The sequence below is a fragment of the Ranitomeya variabilis genome, chromosome 4 (assembly GCF_051348905.1).
Source record: "Ranitomeya variabilis isolate aRanVar5 chromosome 4, aRanVar5.hap1, whole genome shotgun sequence".
NCBI classification, from domain to species: domain Eukaryota; kingdom Metazoa; phylum Chordata; class Amphibia; order Anura; family Dendrobatidae; genus Ranitomeya; species Ranitomeya variabilis.
Window position 1 is genome coordinate 453,506,856 of NC_135235.1, and position 12,997 is coordinate 453,519,852.

The window sequence follows — 12,997 nt, forward strand, 5'->3', positions numbered from 1 at the left end:
TATTACCCATCTACATTTTTCAGATTACCGCTGAAAAAATGTTTGCAAGCCCCTGTCACGCAGAGATGTCATGGATACTCTCAATATACACAGACAGCCTTGAAATACAGCCTGCTGATAAAGTCACAAGGCAGGAAATGAATGCAGTACTGTCAGAGATTTCCGTATTTATAAAAGGAAGTGTGATTCAGTCAGAATGCTCGACAGTTGTCCTCAGGGAGGATGGAATCAACACTTTATTTTTCTTAAACATTTGATTGGCAATTTCAACACTTTGGAAGCCAAAAGTTACATTTTGCATATTGCCAGGACTGTATACTTTGCCCGGCATCCAACAATATGTGTCCGGTACAGTGAAAGCTGGCCAATTCCCTACTGACATTGGTAGCTCTGAGTGTGGAGAACAACCTTTTGTATGGATGTCTACCCCCAAGTGATGCTGCTTCTGCCAGCCCCGGTCCAGTATACAGAATAGCCCCCCCCCCTCTAGTGGGACGTGAAAGTTTGGTTAATCTATGCCAAAAGATTCTTCATATTTTATTGTGAAGATGCTATGAGAATGATGGATGAGGTCAGTTCATTTTATACTGGTCCACGTGTATATAGATGAGATGACCCCGACAGGTCAACTTCGCCATTATGAATCATTCCAGGCTGATGACCCAACACATCCAACCCTATATATTCTGCTTTACCCTCAAGACCATCAGTGATACCATTAGATAAAACTGAATATGAGGCAAATTAGAATTGAATTTGGGGAGGTATTGCATCATATGAGACCAATGGAATTTATATATATGTATATATATATATATATATATATATATATATATATATATATATATATATATATATATATATATATATATATATATATATAGGGAACACTTAACCAACAGAATATAACTCCAAGTAAATCAAACTTCTGTGAAATCAAACTGTCCACTTAGGAAGCAACACTCTTTGACAATCAATTTCACATGATGTTATGCAAATGGAATAGACAACAGATTAAATTATTGGCAATTATCAAGACACACTCAATAAAGGAGCGGTTCTGCAGGTGGGGACCACGGACCACATCTCAGTACCAATGCTTTCTAGCTACTGTTTTGGTCACTTTTGAATGTTGGTTGTGCTTTCACACTCGTGGTAGCATGAGACGTACTCTACAACCCACACAAGTGGCTCAGGTAGTGCAGCTCATCCAGGATGGCACATCAATATGAGCTGTGGCATGAAGGTTTGCTGTGTCTATCAGCGTAGTGTCCAGAGGCTGCAGGCGCTACCAGGAGACAGGCCAGTACACCAGGAGATGTGGAGGGGGCCGTAGGAGGGCAACAACCCAGCAGCAGGACCGCTACCTCAGCCTTTGTGCAAAGAGGAACAGGAGGAGCACTGCCAGAGCCCTGCAAAATTACCTCCAGCAGGCCACAAATGTGCATGTATCTGCACAAACAGTTAGATTCCGACTCCATGAGGATGGTCTGAGTGCTCGACATCCACAGATGGGGGTTGTGCTAACAGCTCAACACCATGCAGGACGCTTGGCATTTGCCACAGAACACCAGGATAAGCAAATTCGCCACTGGCGCCCTGTGCTCTTCACAGATGAAAGCAGGTTCACACTGAGCACATGTGGCAGATGTGACAGTCTGGAGACGCCGTGGAGAGCGTTCTGCTGCCATCAACATCCTTCAGCATGACCGGTTTGGCTGTGGGTCAGTAATGGTATGGGGTGACATTTCTTTGGAGGGCCGCACAGCCCTCCATGTGCTCGCCAGAGGTAGCCTGACTGCCATTAGGTACCAAGATGAGATCCTCAGACCCCTTGTGAGACCATATGCTGGTGCCGTTGGCCCTGGGTTCCTCCTAATGCAGGACAATGCCAGACCTCATGTGGCTGGAGTGTTTCAGCAGTTCCTGCAAGATGAAAGCATTGAAGCTATGGACTGGCCCGCCCGTTCCCCAGACCTGAATCTGACTGAACACATCTGGGACATCATGTCTCGCACCATCCACCAACGTCACTTTGCACCACAGACTGTCCAGGAGTTGGCGGATGCTTTAGTCTAGGTCTGAGAGGCTATCCCTCAGGAGACCATCCGCCACCTCATCAGGAGCATGCCCAGGCGTTGTAGGGAGGTCATACAGGCACGTGAACCATCTTTTCCTTGTCTTGAGGCATTTCCATTGAAGTTGGATCAGCCTGTAACTTCATTTTCCACTTTGATTTTGAGCATCATTCCAACTCCAGACCTCCGTGGGATATTAGTTGTGATTTACGTTGATAATTTTTAGGTTTTATTGTTCTCAACACATTCTACTATGTAATGAATAAAGATTTACAACTGGAATAGTTCATTCAGTGATATCTAGGATGTGGGATTTTAGTGTTCCCTTTATTTTTTTGAGCAGTGTGTGTATATGTATATGTGTGTATATATATAATATATATATATTATTACACATACGCACACATATACAGTAGTAGGATCATTGTTGACCATAGACAGGACGAGGATGCCAGCAGTTCAGCTGCAGAGCCTATTAGCTTGATTGCAGTCATTCCGAGTCCCTGCAATCCAGATGAGGCCATTAACCCCTTGCAGCCTGCCGGGGTACAGTTGGGAAGCTGGATGAATCAGCAGGAGACGGTCCATGACATCAGACATGACAGCGGCCCAGCTCTGGATAGGGCACTGACCCGGCACATGCACTAGGTGGGGCATCATGTATATATATTACTCTCCAGCATACACACCAGAAAAATCTTTTTTCTATCTGTGGAGGCTGGATCTGTGTGTTCTGTGCCCAGCCTCCCTTCTCCCTCCCTCTCTCTCACCCTCCCTCTCTCCTTTCTCTTTCTCTCTCTCTCTGCTCCTGCCTCCTTGTTTTCCTGCACTGCCCAGCCTCTTCTGGTAGCATTACCTTTTGCAGTGTCTCTCTGTGCTGCATTAAAGCTGCTTTATTCATTCTGATGCTAGAGGGTTTGGGCTGCATAGTAGGCACAGTCCCATTTGCCACCTTCCCATTGCTCATTTCGCTTTGCCCTGCATGTGGAGGATGTACTAGAAGAGATCTATGGCTCGCTGAAGGGAAACCCACCCATAGCCCTCTCTCTCTGTGCTGACAGGTAAGTGACAGCGCTTTCTGTGGGGTGGAAACGGTTAATCAGTTGCTGTCACACATGCAGAGTATGTGTCATTTTGCAGAGTCCAGCTTTAACCCAGGCCTATCTGCTGACTGACTGGCCCTTTTTTTTTTTTTTTTTTTTACGGATCGGTTGTTGGTCCAATGTGAACGTTAGCGAACTCCTGTAATAATAATTAACCGTATACAGAATAAAAGTACTTTTTTTTATTAATTAATCGAAAAATGTAAACAATAATTTTTAGAACGTTTACGAACCTCGTACAGATAAGTAGGCGTTTTGTGATATTTCTAACACACCGATAAGTGTTTGTATGGGGGGGACGCAGTGGCTGGATCCATCGCCACATTAACCACCACCCCTCCACCACCCTGGATTGTGCACATCACCAGCCGTCAGATAATCCAGCACACATCTGTCTGTGGCTGCAGTGCATGCACACTGAAATCTGTCATCCCACACCATCCATGTCACCTACTGGATACCTGATGGCACTTTACTGCTCTTCCGAGAATCTGGGCTGTTTCATTAGGAATCTGCCATTTTTACTAATACATTGTACAACCACACAATGCGTAGGGATCATCTGTGATCACACACCTACCGATGTGCGGAGGTACATACACACCCTTCCTATATGGTGAATATGCAGACACAATAGGGACGATGACACAAATCTACACGGAAAGCCCACTTATGCCTTGCCTATTGCCTTCCTGCCCATTGATCGGTTCACACACCTTCATTATAAAGTCATTAGATTCCACATTCCAGTGTGCAGAATTCCACACCCATACAGACAGCGGCGACACACACGGTGTACATGACCACACACACCTGTATGCATGCCTCGCACAGCCATCATGCACACAGACACACGTATAATCTCCCAACCACTCCCTGTGCAATCTGGAGAGAAGGAGAGAGATATTCTTTGTACACATAGGGTGTGACACATGCAGCCTAATTTCCTTGCACAACGCAATCCGGTCATAATATCTTAAAAAATTGTGTCCTTTCTTATTGCAATGAATCCATTTATTCTGCATTAATAGTATGAATCTGCCTTAGAGCGCCCATGCCATATTAATATCAAGGACATATGTATCAGGGACATACACATATATTTATAGTCAGTAATTATCAACATGGACATTAATACGAATCATCAATGCATATGAAAAAACATCAGAATATTTATTCTGTATATGATCACCACTATTCGGTAATAATAGTAATTATAGTGCCCAATAAATCAGGATTATGTCATTTACATAGATCATTCTTGGAAAATGATTATAAATTATAGTAATGTTTACATTAAGTTCCATATATTTAATATGATATTTTATATATTGAAATCAAATTAATGTATTATATTTGAATTACTTGATGTTAAATTTGTAATAATTCCATTTTAATATTATAAAAGACACTGGATATTCAGTGAAATAGATTGCCGTAATACAATATTCCCATTTTCTGACAACATTTTTTCAATCGATGCCCATTTTGATTGATGGCATGAATTAAGATGGCTATTGATTGTATAAATATATTTTTGGGATGGGGGGTGTTGTGCGATTTAGGGAAATCTGAGCGGATGTAGAAGGATCCCTCGATTTGGGAATTCCACTCTGATACATACCGCTGCCACCAGCTCCTGTCTGTAAAGAACGCTGCCATACCTTCACATCAGTGGACGTCTATGCAGCTTAGGCTTCATGCAATGTTTAAAGGGGGTTTCCACATTTTTTTGTCTCACCTATTCTAAGTCTTAGGAAACATTAATTTTCTTATAGATTGATATCAAAAAGCGCCTTGTTCTGGCCGTGTACCACCTGAGCTGTGACATCATCACTTCTTCTTGCTCTAGTCACGTCCTGTATAGGATCACATGACTGAGGAGCTAGTGGTCCCAGCCCAGTATACAGGACATCACTAGTTATGACTGGTTCTGGATGGAGGGGTGTAGTTTTGCTGCAGTTAACACACATGTGGTGTCCTTACTGTACTCTGTTCCATTCTGGTCAGGAGCTGGATGGAGGAGTCATGTACATACTGACTACAGCATGCAGTGCATTGTGGGAACTGTGGTCTCAGCTTTAGGTCAGTAGATTTCTATGAAGCTGATGGTTCAGGTCTTTAGCCTTGGAGTCGGGCTAGGACTTGCATTTGTAATATAGTCGCAGATTTGCTCCTTTGAAACTGGCCTATTTTTTTCCATGCAAAAATAGTCTAAGTATGTTGGGTACAATTCAAGAACGTTCTTTTTGGCCTTTAGGTTAGATCAGATGCAGTGTTTACTGGTCTCATTGGGTTTGGCCTTACCTGCTGGTGCAAAGCCATACGCACTTACATACCCTGGGTGGAAGCTCTGTGGTGTACGCCTGGTGGCCTATATAGACAGCCAGACAGTTGACCCCGACCCCATGATTGAGGCCATGAGGTCAGGTTAAGTTTGAAACCTTGAGGTGCAGAAATGCCTCAGGAGTGGCTCTCCTGGGGTGCCTGAACTAAATGGGTGTCAACTCCAACTGAGTTTTATGGCAGATTTGCATGCACTTCTCTCTCTCTTTTTAAGCACTTACCCTTATTCTGGGGCTTTTAACCAGAATGGGGAATTTTAACATTTCCAGGCAAAGGTCCAATCAATATTTACACTGTAAACACCTTGACTATTTATTTCAATTGTTTTTATCCGTGTGTCTGTCACAAGGACTCCTCCAGGATTTAGTACCATAATGGGTTCCCTCCTGATCAGTCTGTGGAGGAAGTGTGTTGCATCAGGTTCTGCTTTCCCCTGCAAACCCCCCAGACTCCACTCCTTCGAGATGAGAGCCAACTTAGACTGAGATCCTAGTTCCACTGGGTTGTCAGCTCAGTTGGGTGATGGAAGCACAACTAGATCTCCCTAAGCTTTGGTTGTAGGAAGCCACAGATCCATGGCTGCCTGGTCCGGAGTGATGCAGAACGTTTTATTGGATACCTTTATCTTTTCAGAGTGGGCTGCGATAGGTCGCATCCTTGTTCAGTACATTTTTCAGGGCATTCGGGTGGAGAACACGATCTTGGGCGTTCAATTATCCCAGTTGGTGTTGGTACTTACACAGTCCCGTTCCACAAGCTAAATGGGACTTCCTATAATGCCCCCACCCCTCATTCCTTTTTTTTTTTGGAGGAGTTCCATTAGCTGAAAATGTTGCAATCATATTAATAATAGTAACAACACTGCAATGATGTAAAATGATATCTTATAATGATCTGTGGAACCTGTCATCAGATTCACGCCGCCCGAACCATGAGCAGCATGAATCCTATAGTACTGTGTGGTTAGTGGGGAAGAATCTATAGGGGTGTAAAGTAATTGAATCGCACAAATGTGCTTAGATTCCTTTGTACAATGATTACCCAGCATGCCGCTATTGGTTTCCCTGCTAGAATAACTCTGGAACTGTCAGAGGTTAATATAGCATCTGCTGTTTGATCGTCTCTGCTATGCAGGCGTAGCTGCCTGCAGCTGAGGTCACAAGGCCCAAACACGACGTCAGCCATATTTAAATATCCCCTCCAGCAAAAAAAGAATCCATTGGTATTTTTAAGTTGGTTTGACAGCAAAAGGCGTGATTATTACCGCTCCTGAGAGGGCGGGAAAAAAAAAACAGATCAGGAGCTGGGATGGAGTCATGTAGATTATTATATTGGGGCGGGTTATGTCTGAAAGGCATCTTTGTCATCTGCAATCCTGGCTCTCTGTGTTTGGTTGAAAGAGTTTTTCACTGTGCAAATAAAAGATCATTTACACAAGATAAACTACTCATCCGACTATTCATCTCAGGGTCAGGAGCGTGGAAAGGGTTAAACGGGCCGGCTCCACTGTCTGTGTGTTCTGTGTGTTTGTACAGATATCACAGTACAGATTCTTTCCAGCTACAATGAAACACAGAAAAAAACCATGTAGAGAAGCTGGTGTAAATGCATGCGAAGAACAGCTCTGGGCAGCTGCATAACTAGCAATTGCGTCTTATATCCGAGAACTATTCTGAGTGTGGTGATGACATATGTCGGCCATGCGCATGACATAACCGTGGTCCACGGCACCATGATTACGAGACACTATTGCCACTGCTTGTCTCGTGGGGAAACATGGGTTGTTCCACGTAGAAATCATCATTTTAGGACAATATTGATCTGATGCGCTTATCCAGATTTATACTCCCCTGCAGTCGCCTTACAGTGGTACATTGGGGCGTTTTAAGGGAACCTGTCACATTATACATGCAAGTAGTTTTAGAATTATACCGCACTCACAAGTGGAATATCATGCAACAAATAGATAATTTATTGTGTACATCAATAGTATAGCATCACTTGTACAGAATACAACCATAAAGCGTTACAACTAAATGACGTTTCGGACCCTCCGGGTCCTTAATCATATATCGCTTTGGTAGAGTGATGTGTGGTATATGAGTATACCCAAAAAGGGTCTCAAAACAAGGTATTTAGTCCGTATGCTAGGTAAGTGGATAGCAGCGTTTGTATAGGGAATGTGACACATGAGATGCACCTTAAAAGCCCTCCTGGAAATGCAGCGCTCCCGCGCCCTGCTGTGGATAGCTGTGCGTCACGCACAGCTATCCACAGCAGGGCGCGGGAGCGCTGCATTTCCAGGAGGGCTTTTAAGGTGCATCTCATGTGTCACATTCCCTATACAAACGCTGCTATCCACTTACCTAGCATACGGACTAAATACCTTGTTTTGAGACCCTTTTTGGGTATACTCATATACCACACATCACTCTACCAAAGCGATATATGATTAAGGACCCGGAGGGTCCGAAACGTCATTTAGTTGTAACGCTTTATGGTTGTATTCTGTACAAGTGATGCTATACTATTGATGTACACAATAAATTATCTATTTGTTGCATGATATTCCACTTGTGAGTGCGGTATAATTCTAAAACTACTTGTATTTGGGACAATTGTCCACTATACCAGCACCATTTTTTACGCTAACCGAAAGAGTGCAGACCAATCATACTTAAATTGACATTATACATGCAGTCTGATCTGGCGACAGCATGATAAAAAGTAGGAGAAGCTGGGAAGATTAAAAAACAGGTTTGTTGGAAAAGATTCAGTATAATTTGTATTCTATTCATTGAAATCCCTGTTATTTGTATGTATATGAGTCCAGTGGGCAGTCCTACTACTGATTGACAGCTATCTCTGCATGCACAGTCATACTGGGAAGACTGTCAATCACTTATTAGCACCGCCCACTGGACTCATATACATACAGTGATTTCAATGATTAAAATGCAAATTTTGCTGAAATTTTTCCAACAATAATGTATATCACTCTGATCAGCTCCTCCTGCTCTATGACCTCGAACCTGCAAATCAGATACCATTTTCAACACGACAGGTTACCTTCAGGACACTTTGTGCTGCTGAGGTTTTTATTGTATTTTGACGCATATTTAAACACAACACAACACAAATAAAGACTGTGATAAATGACATCAGTATTCTCCTGTCAAGGCGTGTAATAAACATTTATGATATATTGATAGGATGGTCATTAAATGTTTGCCTGGAGGGAGTCCTACTAATGAGACTTCGCCAACCTCAACGTCTTCTGTTCCTGGCATGGAAAGGGGATGTGCAGATGGGATCACTCTGTTCTTAGGGTGTGTTCACATTGCGTTCAGGCACACGTTCGCTGGTCCCATAAGGGCTTACATCCGAGCCTCCCCAAAAAAGGGATTTAGGCATATGCACCAACGGGACCTTAGACTATAATGGTGCCAGCAGAGTGAACATGCGCTCTGACGTGCATCATTTTGGGGAGTGTGGACACTCAGACGTAGTAGACGGTGTCTGAGTGTCTGTCTCCAGTTGGCACATACTCCTGAAAGTGATGCACATCATAGCGCAGGTTCACTCTTCTGGCACCACCTGACCGGGACCAACGAACGTGTACCAGAAGGCAACGTGTAAGCACCCTTACTCTCAAACTGGGGTAAGAGTGGTTGGATCACCCATTATCAGGCAATAATTGAATATCCTATCAATATGCCGTCAACATACTTACTCGGAAAATCTCTAAAATAACTTCAAACTAGATATCAAAGAGGTATTCCAACTGTAGACACATTAACTGTGGACAACAGAGAAGATCATAACTGTTGTCAAAGAATGGGATTGCAAACTCCATTTTGGCAATCAATTGCGACCTATGGTGGTTTCTAAAAGCTGAAGGACCAGGCATTGAAATCCCTACTGTCCTTTCACATCATCTGCCAGGGGAGAATTGGGAGCTCCAAACAGATCGGTTGGTTGGCTGGTCCCACCAAAGTCAGCTTGTATTGACTTAGGGGCCTTAAGACCCAAAAAATAATTTAGAAAGAGCTGCGGACGTACGTGTGTTCTCATATTCAGCCACATTAGGCCTTTTTAGGTGAGGATCGGTAAACCAAATTTTCTCATTACGTACACATAGTAGGTGTAATAACCCTTTAATGCAAATTTATAGAGGTTTTCATGGTGTTTTTCTTGATAAATATTTTCAAAAACAAGAAAAGTATGGAGTATGTTGTGTTTTAAAATGAAAAGACTCCTCTGACCCTAAAAAGGTCACTAAAACCAAACCCACTGTATATACTGCATTTCATATTGCAAAATAGTTAAATGTAACATCTGAATGCATTCACAATGGGGACAAAATGCAATCAAAAACTACAGAAAATTCCAGAAAAACATTTAAGAATAACCGTTGATTTAATTTTTATTATATAAATCAATAGTACACATGAAAATAAGCAACTTTGTAATATATCTTATCAGAGAAATCTGCTTCTTTCTCTGCCAGAATTGATCAGTTATTATTAAAATTCTCAATTCTGGGGTAAAATCTGTATCAGTGAAGACTTTCCCATTACTGAGATAGGAGATGGTGGCTACTGATACGATTCTATGTAGATAGCAGGGAAGGGGGTGGAGCTCTGTCTATAGCTCCTCCCTCCTGGCATCTACATAGAATTGTATCCATAGCAGACACCATCTCCTGTCTCAGTAATGGGAAAGTCTTTACTGATACAGAATTTACCCCAGAATTGAGAATTTTGATGAGTGATCAATTCTGTAAGGGAAATAATCTGATTTATCTGATAAGATATATTACAAAGTTGCTTTCTTCACATGTACTATGGGTTTATGAAATAATGATTAAAATGATGGTTATTCTTTAAGTGTGAAACGAGCCTAAAGAGGATGTTTAGACAAATCAGTTTCATATAACTTAAAGGGGTTGTCCAGGCTTGTGATAAAACTCTGCCGTCACTGTATGTCACTGCAGAATGCTGATTTGTGATAGCGTGAGATACGCACAATGTCACGATTCCCATGTGAGAGTGGGTGGCTATGTGACATATATGTGATTTACATACTTGGGGTCACATGCCAGCTAGACTCATCCAGATTCTCTTAATTCACTTCTATTGAGAGAAGCTTAACAAGTCTAGTTGGCACTTGACAGCAAGTATGCAAACCGCATATATGTGGTCACGTGACCAACGATTAGCACAAGGAATACCGAGTAATTCATGAATGCAGACTTTTGTTCTAAACCTAGACAACCCATTTAATAAAGCATACAATGGCATGTAAAAGTTTGGGCACCCCTGGTCAAAATTACCGTTATTGTGAACAATTAAGCAATTTGAATATGAAATGATCTCTGAAAGGGCTAAAGTTAAAGATGACACATTTCCTTTGTATTTTAGGAAAAAATTATATACATATTTTCATCTTTTACATTTTACAAATTACACATTTAAATGGGCCGATGGACACCCTGCATGGTTAGCACCTAGTAGCACCTTTTGAAAGTATCACAGCTTGTAAATGCTTTTTGTAGCCAATCGTCTTTCAATTATTATTTGAGGGATTTTCATCCATTTTTCCTTGGAAAATTCTTCCAGTTCTGTGAGATTCCTGGGTCGTCTTGCATTCACTGCTATTTTGAGGTCTAGCCACAGATTTTCAATGATGTTCAGATCAGGGGACTGTGAGGGCCATTGTAAAATCTTCAGCTTGCACCTTTTGAGGTAATCTATTGTGGATTTTAACGTGTGTTTAGGATCACTATTCATTTGTAAAAAACATCCTCCTTTCAACTTCAGCTTTTTTACAGATGGTGTTATGTTTGCATCAAGAATTTGTTGAAATTTCATTGAATCTTCCCTCTACCAGTGAAATGTTCACCATGTCATTGGCTTCATCACAACCACAAAGCTTGATTGATCCATCCCCATGCTTAATGGTTGGCGAGATGTTCTTTTCCTGAAATTCTCTGCCATTTTTTCTCCATTCATACTTTTTTTCATTGTAGCCAAAGAGTTTGATTTTAACCTCATCAGTACACAGGACTTATTTCCAAGATGCATCAGACTTGCTTTAGATGTTCTTTTGCATACTTCTGGACGCTGCATTTTATGGTGAGGACACAGGAGAGATTTTCTTCCGATGACTTTTCAATTATTTATATATGTGTGCAGGTGTCTCTGAACAGTAGAACAATGTACCACAACTCCAGAGTCTGCTAAATCTTTCTGAAGGTCTTTTGCAATCAAGCGGGGGTTCTGATTTGCCTCTCTAACAATCCTACAAGCAGCTCTCACTGAAATTTTGCTTGGTTTTCCAGACCTTATCTTGACCTCCACTGTTCCTATTAACTACTATTTATTAATTACATTTCAAACTGAGAAAAGGGCAACTTGAAAACTCTTTTCTATCTTCTTATAGTCTTCTCCTGCTTTGTGGGCCTCCACCATTTTCATTTTCATAGTACTATGCGGCTGCTTAGAAGAACCCATAGCTGCTGTTTTTTGGCACAAGGTTAGAGGAGGCTAGGTTTTACAAAGCTGGGAAATTTGCATTTACTGGCCTTTCCTAACAATGATAGTGAACAAGCCATAAGCCTAACATGCTTTCACATTGGCCCATTTACTTTTTGTAATTATTAAAATGAAAAAAATACCAGTATATATATTTTTTTCTAAAATACAAAGTAAATGTATCATCTTTTTCTTCAGACCTATTAGAGATCATTTCATCTTCAACTACTTAACTGTTTACAACAGCAGTAATTTTGACCAGGGGTGCCCAAACATTTACATGCCACTGAATGTATTAGCAAACACATAATATTGCTGCAAATAATTTTTCAGAGGGCGCAGCTAATCTATACATTAAACAGATAAGCCATTGATTTCAATAGCTGCCCTGTAATGCTTCATCACCTGGAGAGGTAATTAGTACTCCCACACACAGCTTATGGTCCAGGGATCTACATCATAAGGGGTTGTTGTTCACATAAGAGATCCCATTAAAGATTTTCCTAATATTTTCATCATTAACCCTCATACCTGCTACTCATCAACTGTCAGGGAACCATAAGTCCCAGCACACCCTGCAAGCAAGTGAGGTTTACCTCAGTCCTGATGGTTTTAGAGTATAAAACAAACAAGAAACACTGTCTAAACTAAAATATGACATCCCACACAGGTCCAGGAATAGCGATCTGATTACAGACCTCTAAAGAAAATTGTGTATTTTTTGTCCTACAGTACTTTTTATATTATTCTACCTTCTACATGACATGCCATTGCATATGGTAAAAACAGTTCATGTGACTATGTACTATTTTACCACCTATGTACAGATTTCCATTTATCAGATGTCTCATCCCATAGAATGATACGATATGAAGTTTTAGAAGAAGTTACCAAGCTATCAAATTTGATGCAAATTATATTTGTGTCAAATCTT

At 41.5% G+C, this 12,997-nt stretch overlaps 1 protein-coding gene across 9 annotated transcripts in view; it reads left to right on the top strand.

Annotated features, from left to right (window-relative positions):
• The window catches only part of EPB41L1 (erythrocyte membrane protein band 4.1 like 1), a 278,168-nt gene that overhangs the window by 113,142 nt on the left and 152,029 nt on the right, over positions 1-12,997 (top strand). For 2 of the 9 annotated variants that reach the window (XM_077251572.1, XM_077251573.1), the window contains exon 1: positions 2,905-3,139. The exons of 1 other annotated variant lie outside the window; for it this stretch is intronic. The gene's annotated coding sequence lies outside the window, so the exon portion shown is untranslated. Of the gene's footprint in view, positions 1-2,846; positions 3,140-12,997 lie in introns of those variants that run through there. 6 more of the 9 variants (XM_077251576.1, XM_077251575.1, XM_077251567.1 and 3 more) reach the window with 6 other exon arrangements.